The sequence below is a fragment of the Anolis carolinensis genome, chromosome 2 (genome assembly GCF_035594765.1).
Source record: "Anolis carolinensis isolate JA03-04 chromosome 2, rAnoCar3.1.pri, whole genome shotgun sequence".
Taxonomy (NCBI): domain Eukaryota; kingdom Metazoa; phylum Chordata; class Lepidosauria; order Squamata; family Dactyloidae; genus Anolis; species Anolis carolinensis.
The window spans coordinates 158,464,519-158,480,293 of NC_085842.1; the positions used below are offsets into that span (position 1 = coordinate 158,464,519).

General features: G+C 40.9%; 1 long non-coding RNA gene across 1 annotated transcript; it reads left to right on the forward strand.

The window, feature by feature from the left end:
- Positions 1 to 9,665: 9,665 nt before the first annotated feature.
- LOC103277766 (uncharacterized) lies at positions 9,666 to 14,326 on the forward strand. Its single transcript, XR_010003017.1, has 3 exons — positions 9,666 to 10,450; positions 12,425 to 12,520; positions 13,845 to 14,326. It is a non-coding gene; the product is annotated as an uncharacterized LOC103277766 (long non-coding RNA).
- The last annotated feature ends 1,449 nt before the right edge of the window (positions 14,327 to 15,775 follow it).

The following is a 15,775-nucleotide window of genomic DNA, read 5'->3' on the forward strand; positions in this document are numbered from 1 at the left end:
ATGTTGGATAAGCGAATGTTGGATAAGTGAGACTCTACTGTATAGTCAAAATATAAGTAAAGACAAAGGTTTTCCCCTGACATTAAGTCTAGTTATGTCCAACTTTGTGGGTTGGTGCTCATCTCCATTTCTAAACCAAAGAGCTGCCATTGTCTGTAGACACCTCCAGAGTCATGTGGCCAGCATGACTGCATGGAGCACTATTACCTTACCGCTGTAGTGGTGCCTATTGATCTACTCACATTTGCATGTTTTCGAACTGCTAGGTTGGCAGATGCTGGGGCTAACAGTGGGAGCTCACCCCACTCCCCGGATTTGAACCGCCAACCTTCAGGTCAGCAAGTTCAGCAGCTCAGTGGTTTAACCTGCTGCTCCATCAGGGGCTCCCAACCAAAATATAATATTCACTATTGTCTATGGTTTCGGGCATCCATGGAAAGTGGGACATGGAACATATATACCATGGATACAGGAGTTATACTGTAATGTGCTAGAAGTGCCACTTATTACTTGCACCAAATTACTTTCCAGATTACGGAGGGACAACAGAAACATAGAATTTAGTTTAATTGTATTTTTACTTTTGTCTTAACAGTTTTAAGACTTGAATCTCTCCAACATGTTTATTGCGTCATCTCCTGCAGGTTATGCCTCAACACCGGAAGAGTTGAGAGGGACTTCTGGGGTCATTCAGAACTGAAGTAGACTAAGGCTGGAGCTACACTGCCCCATATTCCAGGATCTGATTCCAGATTATCTGCTTTGAACTATATTATATGAATCTACACTGCCAGATAATATGGGATAAGCAGATAACCTGGGCTCAGATCCTAGGATATAGGGCAGTGTAGATCCAGCCTAAAATGGATTGAATTTCTACCCACGCTAATGCTGAGGGCAACCAGCAACACTTCGTGGAGGGGCTGGAGGATTTGCACCACTGTAGTTGGAGTTTCCTGATAATGCAAGAAGCAGCAGACAGGGCCCTGGGCTGCTCTGAATGGTTCAGCGTCTGTGCTTTTAAATGACCTATTAAAAAAAAACGCAGACCTTCTGGCCACATGCTGTAATTAAACCAGTACAACACACCACTTCTACACTCTCCCAAGATGGCAACATGGAAGGATTGTGCTTTAAGATTTACAGTGAGCAATGGAACTAAATACATATCAAAAGTAATTTTCCAGGCTCTTATCTGAGCCAGGTTCTGATCTCTTCCCACAACCCCTCCTTGATTCTGCTGACTCAGGTGGGCTAAGCATTACATATGATATTATAGTTTACAGGAATAAAACACTGGATTACTGCTGTTATCACCTCTGCGCATAGTTCGGCACATTGCCTGACAGAGTAAAGCAATACCATGATTGATTAATATGTCAGCCCCAAAATACTAACCTGATGATTGCATCACTTTGAACATGAGATGCTCCTATTATGCCACCTGCTGGAAGTCACCTTGAACCCTAGGTCCGGGAGCCAAAGCGTATGAGCCCAAATGAACCACACACAGTCTACATGTCCATAGCCCTGCCTAATTTGGAGGCTAACATCAAATTGGTGGCTACCTCATAGCATTTACAGCAGCATGAAACTACTAGCTCTCATAGCCTTAGAAAAAAGACAGGCATGCTATTTCCATGAACAAGAAGGTTTCCCAGAGCATCAAACTAACACCTTGTTTCTCAGTAGCTCAGTTTTGGTTGTGGACTCTGTTGGGCTTGATTCCACCCTAAGCCTAGGCCAGTGGTTCTCAACCTGTGGATCCTCAGATGTTTTGGCCTTCAACTTCCAGAAATCCTAACAGCTGGTAAGCTGGCTGGAATTTCTGGGAGTTGAAAGCCAAAACCATTGGTTTTGAGGACCACTGGTCTAAGCTGTAAAGGGGCTGATCATTTTCTGCAATGATCTGGCAAAAGTGGACTACTAAGATCCCTAGGTAATTGAGTCTTCCCAGGTATTATGTATCTGAAGGCTTCCAAATGTTGATTTTTAATAGAAATATAAAGATAGCCATTGCCATTGAGCCCTCCTACAAATAATAAATGTTGTCTTGCCTACAATCTACCATACAAACACTTGCTAATGAGCAAGCTCCGGTGAACACATGGAGGAGACATTGCTAAGGGTGCAACTACACTGTATATTTAATGTAGATTGATATCACTTTAACTACCATGTCTTGATAGTATGGAATCATGGCAGTTGAAGTTTTACAAGGTCTTTAGCCTCCTCCATCAAAGCGTACTGGTGTCTCACAGTGTAGATGCACCCAAAGTGTACATTTTTAATTCCTTCACTTTGATCCCAGTTTGGGAAGAACTTACCATCTGATAACTGAAAAAACCCAACAGTGTGTGTTCTAACAGAAGTGCTCTGAATGATCTGTTTACAGAGAGGTGCATGAGTATTTAGTATCCAATCAGAGAGTGGTTTGAGGAATCAGACCTATTTATTTTCCTTCCAGATATTCTTTTATCAAAAGTTTGCTACTAGTGGGAGTAAATCATTACATCAACTCTATGGCTGGCATCCTTGCCTTCCCTCTCATTCTGAGAAAGTGAGCCTTGCAAAATTAATTTCCAGTTTTACTGCCTTCTTTAAAATCCAGCCTTTAAAGGGCTTTTCAATTCCATCTTTTTTTTTAAATAAGTAGAGTATACCTTTAAAAAAATCTCTCTGCTTTAAATGGTAATATCTATTTTGTTTGTCTGAATGGAAATTGTGTTACCGTATATACTCGAAGATAAGCCGAGTTTTTCAGCCCTTATTTATGAGCTGAAAAAGCCTCCCCGGCTTATAATCAGGTCAAGGTCAAGGCCAGCAATGGAGCCTGCAGGCTATTGCTTGCAATAAAGTAAAGTCTCACTTATCCAACACTCGTTTATCCAACATTCTGGATTATCCAACACATTTTTGTAGTTAATGTTTTCAATATATCGTGATATTTGGGTGCTAAATTCATAAATACAGTAATTACTACATAGCATTACTGCGTATTGAACTACTTTTTCTGCTAAATTTGTTGTATAACATGATGTTTTGGTGCAATACGCAGTTCAATACGCAGTAATGTTATATTGTAATTACTGTATTTACAAATTTAGCACCAAAATATCACGATATATTGAAAACATTGACTACAAAAATGGCTTGGATAATCCAGAAACTTGGATAAGCGAGGCTTGGATAAGTGAGACTCTACTGTATATGAATTTACCCTCATATGTTTGCAAGTCTCTGCAAATATCTATATAAAGAAAGATGTCTGGATAGATTTGAATATACTCTTACCTATCTATATATATGGCTTGCAAATATTGTAGGGGAAATGCTCACACACACACAGAGGGGATTGCATACGTTTTGGGGGAAATGCATATGTGAAATTAGAATCTATAATTATAGATCTATATCTAGCTCTTGTTTATATAAGCACTGAATGTTTGCCTTTTACTATGTTGGAAGCCGGCCTGCATCCCCATGGGAAGATAGGGTGGGATCCAAATGAAGTTTTTTTAAAAATTATTATTATTATTATTATTATTATTATTATTATTATTATTATTATTATTATTATTAGGTTATACTCGAGTCAATAAGTTATCCCAGTTTTTGTGGTAAAATTAGGTGCCTCGGCTTATATTCGGGTCAGCTTATACTCGAGTATATATGGTATATTGCTGTTTTAAGGAGATACTTGGAAGCAACACTGGAAAACCCCTTTGTTGTGAGTGGCAGCATACAGAATGCCATACAGATAAAATGGATCAGAATAAATAATAATACAATTAAATAATAACAAAATGCTACAGAAATGAGACCTCAGAGATAGATACTATACCTGCATACACTGCTGTGCAAGATTTAATTGCAAGTTACATGTTTAGGAATACATCTGATTTGGCTCAAATCCAAGTCTTGTTCTGAAAACCACTTCAATGAATAGTGCTTGCCAGTATGTGCTGGGTTGCTGGCAGCTGATGCCCTGAACGGCTGTAGCTTTTGATAATAGATTTGCCAGCTTTTTAGTTTGTCTTTGTAGCCATGCGTTTAATAGCAGCTTGCCCTGCAAATGTTATCTGTGGACCAACTGACCATGTATATCATCATGGGCTATTCCTACCAATTCATATGCTATTTAAAAAACCAGAATGATCTAGGTGGTTCTTTTAATTGGCTTACTCTTGAAAGCATGAAATTGGCTGCATAAATGTAACCCATATCTGTATTGTGTTGTCGCTTTCATGGCTGGAATCACTGGGTTGCTGTGAGTTTTCCGGGCTCTATGGCCATGTTCCAGAAGCATTCTCTCCTGATGTTTCGTCCACATCTATGGCAGGCATTCTCAGATTTTGTGACATCCTCACAACCTCTGGGAATGCCTGCCATAGATGCAGGCAAAATGTCAGGAGAGAATGCTTATGGAACATGGCCCTACAGCCTGGAAAACTCACAGCAACCCATGTCCGTATTTATGCCGCAGCCCTGGGCATCAGCTGGAATTTTATTCTAGGAACCCCCATGGATACAAAAACACATAGATGTGCAAGTCTCATTATATATAGTGGTTAAATCCATGGCTGCAGAACCTGTGGATTTGGAGGGCTGACTATGGACGATAGCACATTAGAGCTCTAAAGCATATCCCTGTTTTCCTATTGCCTGGTTTGCTCCTGTAGATTCTGAGAAATATAGTTTAGGATGGAGCCTTTGGATTTCTTAGATGGAGAGGTCCTTAGCTTCCTTACACTAAATTTCCCAGAATTTTTCCTGAACAAACTAAGCGATAGGGAAATGCAAACCTGCCCTTTAGAACTCTGATGTGATATTGTCACTTGTCTACACTAAAGCTTGAAAACTTGACTTAGGCCATATCTACATGGACATTTTATCCAGTAGCAAGGGAGAATCTGCTCCATAGCATTTGCATGATGCATGGAGCCATCTAGCCCGCAGTTTGGGCCATAGCCGCTTAATGTGGTTTTATCCCACATTAAGCGGAGCCCCGGTGGCGAAGTGTGTTAAAGCACTGAGCTGCTGAACTTGCAGACCGAAAGGTTGCAGGTTCAAATCCCGGGAGTGGAGTGAGCACCTGCTGTTGCTCCAGCTTCTGCCAACCTAGTAGTTCGAAAACATGCCAATGTGAGTAGATCAATAAGTACCGCTCCGGCGGGAAGGTAATGGCGCTCCATGCAGTCATGCCAGCCACATGACCTTGGAGGTGGCTACAGACAATGCCGGCTCTTTGGCTTAGAAATGGAGATGAGCACCAACCCCCAGAGTCAGACATGACTGGACTTAACGTCAGGGGAAACCTTTACCTTTACCAAAGCAAAGCTGGAGAACGTTTTGGAACTTTCCAGAATTTTGGAGGATGTGAACAGCTGGGATGGTACTTATTCGGAATTGGTCCCATTGTTCACACAGGCCAGTGCCACCATCCCACATTTCCTATATTCTGCTTCACAGAAAAATGGGATGGCACTTACCTGTGTCATTTTTTGTTGCCATAGTGGCAGCCACATACCTCTAGAGATTTCGTGACCATCACTCGGTGCCTTTGTCAATGTCAGCAAATGCACCCACATGACTTGGAGAAGGAAGGGGGAAAAGAAAGAGGAAATTTGGATTCTGCCTTGGTATCCACACCACTCTTGTTTCCAACTGTGTCAGCAGCAGGAGCTGAGTCCTCACAAGTAAAGGTTAATAAACAGCAGGGCTGAACCAAGCTCCTGCCACTGATAAGATTTGCAACCTTATCATACAGTCTGCCAGAATCGCCATGGATCATGGCAAATCCAGTGATGCCCATTGGGAGGCATGGGGAACTGGTCGCCCCACACTTCAGATTGCCTGATTCACCAGTAACCCTATTCCATGCAGGGAAGCATCAGCCGCCTGGCTTTCCCCCATTGTTACTGGTGCAACATGGGAAGCGTCCCGTGTTACTGCAGTGGCGGCACATGCCAGTTCTGCTATAGTTTAGACATGGAGCCCTGTTGGAAGTAGTATTTTGTCATGGGATGGGAGCCAGTAGGCTCCATGGCTAGACTATTGCTGAACTGGCATATGCTGCCAAAACAAGCCCCGTCTGATGAGGTTGTTGAGAACAGAGTGGCGTGAATACCAAGGCAGAATCTAGGGTTGGTCCAAAGCATTGCCTTCTTAGATGCACCCTAAGTTTCTGATTCCATAAAACAAAATCCCATTTCCCCCTCCCAAATCTGGTAATTCTCTAAAAATGACAAATATTAATTTTAAGAATGCAAATGCTTATCTATATGTTTTTGCTATACAGAGCATGTAGTCCTCCTTTTGACACCAGAAAGTGAACTAACAGGATTTCACAGCAAGTGGCTGTTACCGTAATCTGTCACCACTCATACCTTCTGATACTTCTCCTGCAGTTCACTTTTCATTCTTCTCTTCCCTCGGTCATCCTTCATGATTTTGAAGACTTACCATGTCTCGTTCCAGATGGCTCAAGTTGGGTTTCAAAGGAAAAAAGAGTTTTAAATCTCATGCAAGTAAAACATATTCCAACAATGTTCAAAAACAGCATTTGGATTTGGAATGATTAAACAGCTCATCTCAAGCCTGTCTTTACTGGCTGCCTTAAATTTCTACTGCATGTGAGGAAGTGAACTTAGGACTTTATCACACAAGGTTGGTAAAGTGGAATTTCAGCAGAATAACAGATTGTGTTACTGACAGTTATCACACAACATTGTGTGCATCCTGCTATCTTTTGCATTCCCTCTGTGATCGCAGTACTCTTTTTCATTGATGGGTAAAACCAATTAATGATTCCCAGTATCGTTGGCTTATCATTTTTGATATAATGCATTGAAGTGCATTATATCGCAGTGTAGTTGCATATAATGTCATTCAATGCAGATAAACTGTATTATGAAACTGCATTATATGGCAATGTACATGGGGCCTGTGAGCTCCTGCTACAACTTCTTTCCATCAGTTAAGTCTCAAAGGTGTTATGGGATCCCTTTGCATTCATAATGCCTACTGCCACCCAATCTATTTGCACCCATTCATTTTTGTCTCTCACCTGTGAAGGTGCCCTTGCTCAAGTTAGGGCTATTTATGCTCTGCAGATGTCTGGCTTTGATATATGGTCCAGTTGAGCCTAATGTCTGGGGCTTGTGGAAATATTTTTAAACCTGAGAGGTTGGACAAGTCTCTGGGTCATTTGAGGCCCTCAGCAGTAGCAAACCCCTGGTGAGTGGTTCATGCCAGGGCCATATCTTTCCCTCAGATTCATATTTCATAGTGTTATATGTGGTTAGTAAGCAACTCTGAAAGCAGAACTATGTTTCCCAGGTTTCTTTGGAGAAAGTAGCTGTTAAGCCACTCTTAGATCTGTAGTGTAATACATATTCCTCTTTAAGACCCAACATTTTAAATTTCTATGCGGGAACATGGTTTCATCAAACATAATATTTCTGCGTCCTCAATCTATGGATATTTAAGAATTAAATTTTACTGTGAACAGTAAAACTTTATTCCAGGTACATTTGAAGCATTTATCAGTTCCATTGATATCACTAAACATGCACATCAAGCATTGTTATTCATGGACATCTGACTTATTTGACACTGCTTATTTTTTTTGGATAGAATCTATCTTTCATGCTGGATTGATGTCAAAGACATGACTGTGTTAGTATGGAATATTAATATGCAAAGGAATCTTCTAGCATTGTAGAGACTGAGTGAATGAAGTAGTGTATTTCTTCAATTCTAACATATCATTGATTGTAATATGCACACTAATTTCAGTATCTGTTGGGAATAGCAACCTCCCAAACCTTTATTTATTTGTTAATGTATATATTTGTTAACCTGTATTCTATGTGTGTGTTGATTTGCCAGTTTGACTGTACCTCTTTAGTGTGGGAGGGGTTATAGACATGTTATTGTACTGAGCATGTTCAGACTCAGGACTCCATTTTGTATTCTGTCCGCTTTACACCTCAGTGGAGGTGGATGCATGTCTGTTGCTGTTTGGACTTCAGTAGAGAAGTATGACCTATGGACTTCAATGAGTACAACTATACCTAATACTATGGACTATTGATTAAAAATTATACTCTGTGTACTCAACACAGAGAAACTATATCCTATATATGTCTGAATTTTAATAAGAAATGTGCCTGTATGGCAAATAAATACAAGGTGTTTGTAAGTAAACAAGTTAAGTTATTTTTCAAAGAAGACTTTTTTTTATCTCTGAGTGCATACTTTAACCTAAGAGGTTTATTTTTTGGGCATTTACAACTGCAAAGAAGCAACCATCCTCTGCTAACCAAATATATTTTTGTAGTGGCATGTCTTTATCCTTGGCAGTTCAAAGACATGGTTCTACAGTTTAACAGCTGAGTTACCTGTGTACTATTACATCATTGGTTCTCAACCTGTGGGTCCCCAGATGTTTTGGCCTTCAACTTCCAGAAATCATAACAGCTGGTAAACTGGCTGGGATTTCTGGGAGTTGTAGGCCAAAACCTGGGGACGGACAGGTTGAGAACTATTACATTACACGAAGGTTGATGAATATCACTTGTTCAAAGGATTGACTTCTAACAAGGTCATGCTTTTCTTGATTAGTGGTTTTCAAAAGGCGGTCTCTACATGTTCATGGAGATTTACATTTTCCAATTGATATGACATCATTTTTCCTTTTCAATAAGGTTATGATTGCCATTTATTTCCAAAGTGATATGTGCCCAGAGACTGGATGCAGTAATTTCCAATAGTATCATCAACAGAATTTTTTTATATATAAATATACATGCACCCAAGATTCTGAGATATAATAAGTCTGCTTCTTCAGATACACCACTCTGCTTATTAACATCTCCCCTATTGAAGTTAGAAGTTCAATGTGGCTGCTCAGAAATAAACATGAAAACAAAAGCAAGATTGTGATCACAGATCTCCCACATTACATTAACTTCAACCCTGAATTCAGGACATCATGTTCCCAGATGGACTCTGGCAGACCAAGGACATCTGTGAGCCTGGATTTCCAAATAGCTAGGTGTGCCCCAAGGCTGTTCTGTCATTCATCCTGTAGAAGCCTAGAAGAACGATTAAGAGGATTGAATCTGTGTGTATTTATGTGCACCTAACCAGTGATATTGAACAATATAGAAACTGCAACAGTCTAAACTCTTGCCTTTGTGAGTATATTTTATTGCATTATAATTAATGGTACAAAATACAAATAATGCAAAGTGCATTTCCTGCCAAAAAACTTTTTGTAGGAACAGGAGGCCAATAGAAAAGTTATTTCTAAAAATTAGATTTATGATGATATTTTGAGATATCATAGCAGAGCATGACATCAATGATGAAAAAAAAATGTTAAAGTCACAATTCAAATCTTTAAATGTGTAGATGTGAATTTTTCCATCTATATTTTTCTCTCTTTATATTTCTGTCCATCTTATTTCTGTCAGTATACCTAACTATAACTATACGGCTGATACAAGTTGCTTCCAACTAGCTTTTCATACAGTTTACTACTCAGATCCACATCTACTTAGCCCCAAGTGTAGGCACATCTTATGCTCAATTTGTCTATCCAGGTAGGCCATAGCACATCAAAATGGAAGGGTAGAATATATTGCTTTGGTTTACTCTCTGCTCCAGCTGTCCCTGTTGTTGCCAGTTAAAGTTGCAGCCGCTGTTAAAGGAGCTAGCTAAGCCTCCCTGGCCAAGGTTACTTGTCAATGTCATCATCATTGCTCCTGCTGATAAATTTAGCCTTGACTTGCTTATAAATTAATATAAGCTGCAGCTGTATGATGGAGTATTTCTTGGAGGCTGCTCTTCCAGGGGGTAAGAAGAGGAAGACGTGCCCTTTTCTTAGCACATGCTGTCCTTGTGAAAACTGCTACTCCCAGCTGCTACTAGACGCTCGCCAAGAAGGCTGGAGTTACTGAACCAATCTCCTCCTTGCAACCCAGCTCCCCGCTGCCTGGGCCTGAAAACGGCTCTGACAGCAACTGCTTAAAGCCCAGGGAAGGAAGGAAGGCTCCAACACTGCCATTCTCACCCATTCCCTTTGCCCAATATTGGATCCTTCCTTTCTTGCAGGCCCAAATGGGGCTCTAGCAGCAACCTCCTCAAGAGCATTATAATTAATGTTACAAAATACAAATAATGCAAAGTGCATTTCCTTCCAAAATACTTTTTGTAGGAATAGGAGGCCAATAGAAAAGTTATTTATAAAAATTAGATTTATGATCATATTTTGAGATATCATAGCACAACTGCTAAAGAAGGAAGCATCCAATGCTTAGCAAAGGGAGGGAGCAGGAATGGTGACGTTGCATCCTTCCTTCCTTACCTGCATTTAAGGCAAGGAAGGAAGCCTTGTTCACAAGCTGGATTGCCATGAGGAAGAGACAGCCAGAGAAAGCAGGTCAGTGAAGGATGGGGCCAAGAGAAGCTCCATAACTGGTTCCTTGTGAGGAGGGAAGGGAAGGCAGCACGCGCACACTCTGTGGGGAGAGGGATTGATTGGTCAGTAGTCTGTGGTTTCTTAAAGGCTGAGAATCACTAGTCTAAAGTAGGTGCCTTTCAAATGCTCAGCCAGGGAGGTCATGATGGCACACCCAAGGCTTTGGGAAAACTATAGTGTCCGGCTTTACTCGGGGGCTATCTGTATACCTTCTGTTAAGATCAAGACCCTTAACATAAAGAGGCACTTTAGGCAAGGTGAAAAGATAACCAAAATGAGTTTACTGAAAACAAGATGAATAAAGGGTTAATTCCACCCAGGACTATTATAAGATAGCTTAAAACAATACATTACAAAGGGAGATTTTGCTGATTGCAGACATCTCTCTGGAGTCTTTGAAAGTCCTCTGTCTCTGGTGTGAAGCAATGGCTCACAAGCTGACGCCCAAAGGCTGTCTCAATCTTCTTTCTTTGTGAAGCCTAAGCTGGTCAAAGGCTTCTGTTGTCTTTGGGACTGGTTGTATAAGAATACTGCTAAATGCAGTGTTTATAGAGCTAAGGATGCCTGTTTTGGAATGCTGGGCCTAGAATTTCCAGACAAAACCAGGCCTGCAGTCTCCATCTTACCAGCTGTTAGGAACTGTGGGATTTGAAGTCCAAAACACCTGGAGGCCCAAAGGTTGGGAACCATGAATGTAACCGGTCATAATGATAAAGGAAATAAGAAGAAAGCAGAAGAAAACAGAGGGAAACTTCCTTTGTGACTGATAAGAACCGACTTGAAGAGGGAACAATGAATCAGGACCTATTACCTGTGAAGAACCTTTGCATAATGATGGTAATTTCAGGGCCTTGTTGAGCTCTTGTGCCAGATCAGGAGACACTGACCTGAAAAGTCATCTTGGGAAAAAAAAAAAGTTTCACCCCCCCCCCCCCCCAATGTTTTTTCTGGCTACGGGCCTGGTTTCACTAAATGACAAGTCGCAGAATTCTGAAGGAATCAGCCACAGGATTTCAGATGGGATGCATACTCTTTGCCTCCTCTTTAAGCTCTAGTCACAAATCTAAAACAGAGAAATCAAGATCTGTTGGCACTTGCCTCCTTCTCTTCCATTCTTGCTGTTTTTTTTAATGCTGCTGTGCCGAAACGTTGTTAGTTTGATTTTTCAGTAATATCATTTTGTATGATTCAATCCCAATCTTCTCCATGTCCAACATCTCTCAGTTATGTGTCCCCCCATATAGGTTTTTTTTGGTGTTTTTGCATATTAGTCCCATCTTTCCACTAACCCCCCTCCAAATAAACAACATTAAAGCCGGAACAAATTAAGCATTAAAATCTTTAAAACCAAATAAAGTAGTAAAACTATGAAGTCACTAACAGAATGCTGGCCTGTCTCGCCACTGTCTCCCTGAGACTCCCTGAGAACTAAACTTTACTCTCAGTGTAAGAATTAATCTTTCAGGACAGAGGACTATCCCTTCCATAGAAAATTTGCCAAACTGGACTCTCAGCTTACCAGTAGCCTCTGTCCTGCCAAGGTTTGACTATTATCATTTAAGAGTATTGACTGACTTCATGGCATTAGGTGACAAAGTTCAAAGCTGTCATAAACACAGTGGGAACACCTCGATCCAGAAATTTGGATAACCTCCCCCAGTGGCTTCATGAATACAGTGAATTACACAGAGGTGTTGAACAGTGATCCCCCAGCAGCATTTTCTAGGTATGACTCAACAGGAAGGATTGGGACCATTGCAATACAGTCAGCCCCTTTCTTAATCCAGAGAGGTGATAAAGAAGGATGCCATGGCCAAGTGTGATGAAAGCAGTCATGTAGCCAGTGCAAGCGATGGGATGGATTTTTAGGATTTTTCCTTTTCAATTAAGAGTTTTGCTTCTCAATGAAATGTCCTTTTCATCTCCAATGTCTAGCATTGAACATTTGGAAACACGATTTAGGCACTGAAGGAAAAGAAGCAGGCACATCGACCAAGGGAATGTCAAGATGGCAAATGTTAAGAGTTCTAGGTATGAACAATGTTATGCCTTGTTTTTTGAAATGCAAGAAATATGGGAAATAAAGGAATTTATTTTTTAATGGGGGAGCAGAATTCTAATTTGAGATATGCCTCCTCCTTTTTGGTCCCCAATGTGGATAACCAAAGCAGTTTTAGTGTGCCGACCCAGCCTAGAATCTGTTGGAAACAGTTCTGATGATTATTGTCACCCAGAAGCATTTGATATTGCGGGTGTCCCCACTAGGAATGGTTAATCTGGGACTAGTCACAGAGATCCTCCAGGTCAGTCGTGGGGCTGATCAAGGTATAGGGTGGCTACCTGTGGTCGATGGGGTTACATTCCCCCTGAAGACACAGGTCTGCAGTCTGGGGGTCCTCCTGGACTCAGCGCTGATGCTTGATTTTCAGGTGTTGGCGGTGGCCGGGAGGGCCTTTGCACAAGTGCGACGGTAGCTCGAGAAGCCTGACTTGGCCATGGTGGTCCATGCCTTGGTTACATCTAGATTGGATTACTGTAACACACTCTATGTGGGGCTGCCTTTGAAGATGGCCTGGAAACTGCAACTGGTGCAAAGGTCGGCAGCCAGGCTATTAAATGGAGCTAGTTACAGGGATCGTACAATGGCTCCACTGGCTGCCGATAAGTTCCTGCTCTCAATTCAAAGTGCAGGTTATTACCTATAAAGCCCTAAACAGTTCGAGTCCTACTTATCTTCATGACCGTATCTCTCTCTACAAACTGGCACGAGCAATAAGATCAGCCAGGTAGGCCCTTCTCTTGCTCCCTCCTCCATCACAAGCACAGTTGATGGGGACAAGACAGAGGCCTTCTCAGTAGTGCCCCCCCCCCCCCCCCGGATCTGGAACTCTCTCCCCAGGGAGATTAGATTAGCCCCCACTCTGTCCACTTTCTGTAAAGGCTTGAAAACATGGCTGTTCCAGCGTGCCTTAGAATAACTGTTTAGCTCGTGATCATGGCTGCCCAGGCCTAATTTAATGTTTTTCCCCCAGCACTTTGTTTCCATCCCTCTCTCTGCACAAGCCTTGCCCTTCCCTTTCATATCTGAACATGCCCACTTTTTCCAGTTACTGGTTGTAATGTTGATTGATGTATTTTTATGATGTTTTTACTTTCCGGTTTTAATTGTTTTAATTATATTGTTTATTTGTTATTTGTTTTTAACTCCTGGGGAGGGGGACTGGAGGGCACAAAATGGTTCTGGAGGCTGCATGTGATCCATGGGCCACAGTTTGTCCATTCAAAGGACAGCCAGTGTTCTAGAGCAGACATATGCAAGGAATCACTAGTCTGCTTTTCTTTCTTTCTTTACCAGATGGACATTAGCAACACAAAGAAAAAAAGTAGTGGTAATCTAACTCCAGCAAGAGAGGCACGTGGAAGTGGAGGCCAGGAGTCCCATAGCTTTCATCATTAAAAGAGGGAGCTTTGGCAGGGGCCTCCTTTCTTACTCCAGCATCGCCCTGATGATGAGAGGCTCTGCCTGCCAGAATGTCCCCTCACATGAGCAACGAAGGAAGCGCCAGGAGTTCTGCTCTCCTTTGCGTCTTGAATTCCAGAAATTCTGCCGGGTTAAAATCAGAACGAGTCTATGGCATCTGAATGAAGGGTTATGCGCTGTGTTTCAAAGGCCTGTGAGGATTCGGCAAGGCTTTTGCAAGAAGTGAACCCTCTATAGTCGGTCTCTGCTGTATTTCACACCCCTTGCTTTTTATGCACCTCCAGAAAAGTGTTAGTGGTACTCAAAGTGGGATATTGGGTTTGGCTGACAATAAAATAAAGTAACTCACAGAACAAGTAGAACTCAGCATGGTATTTTTTTATAAAATAATTTATTACTGCTTGGTCTGCAAAACACTGTCAACTTCCATTATGTATGAGTAACGCGTTAGTGTTGTTTTAATTTTTATTTGTGTGTGTGTGTGTGTGTGTGTGTGTGTGTGTGTGTGTGTATGTATATGTGTGTGTTTGTGTCCAAAATCCAACAAAAGCAGTGTTTTGGGAGTAACATGAAAATATTATTTGCCATCATGAGTGGATTATTACTGGAGTGGTGGAGTAACAGTATGAAAGAAGTATCTGGAGAAATATGGAAAATCCTACTTCTCTCATATTTTTCTGGAAAAAACAAAACAAGTATGTGTTCTTCCTCTCCCCCCAATTTTTGAGGATAAAAAGTATTAAATGTTTCCCCCCTGCTTTCACATTTACTGGACATACCTGCAAGAAACCTACAATCAGTGCAGGAAAGTACTGGCAGAACTGATGTTCAGCCTTTAAGGAATCACTGTCGTCATTCAATAAAATGTGATATAAACATACACTGGTTCCTCAATTAGTCCAGTGGAATGCATTCTCAAGTACGCATGGACAGGATTGCAGTACAATAATTTAAACCAGAGCAGAAACTCATTTTCAACCAAAATGATAGGGCTTATTTTATAAATAAACTGTGGCTATTCTAATTAATGGAAATATACAATACAGTATTTCAAAAGAAGGACTATTCCAGTGGGATGTTGTATAATGGAAATATACAATACAGTATTTCAAAAGAAGGACTATTCCAGTGGGATGTTGTGTTGTGGTGCAGTGGTTTGAGTTTGTATGGCTCAGAAGACCAGGGTTCAATTCCTCACTGAGTGACGTTGGGCAACTCACATAATCTCAGCCTTATAAAACCCTGGGTTGGGTCACTTGAAGTTACACAACAACAATAATCTTTCTTATATTTAAGAATACCCTAGGAAGTCAAGGTATGCTAGAAAGATACATAGTTGTCAACAGATTTCTATACTATTTTACTATTATTAGGGAAAATATTTATGATGAAATAAATAAATAAATTGATATATTACTGTCGACTTTGAATGTTTGCCATTGTATATTTTGTTGTGAGCCTCCCTGAGTCTCTTCCTTATAAATAAAGTTTCGTTCATTCATTACATTTTCTACCAACATTTGCAACTGTCGATCCAATTTTCTCCTTTGTTTGCCTTTGTAGTTTTCTATTTATTGTGATTATTCTAAGTGAGATTTCAATACGTAACAGCAAATCAGTATGTTTTGTGATTCGTGCTCATGAGACTAGATTTTTTAAATTCCTGGACAATACCTACACTGGCAAACTTCAATTGTCTGATGTTTTTAGAGAGAATGATACTTTTCATCCTGTGATTGAAATTCTTAATGTTCCTGAGTTACTCCTTCTCTTAAAACGTCTGCCTCCCATGTTCCTATCCTGGA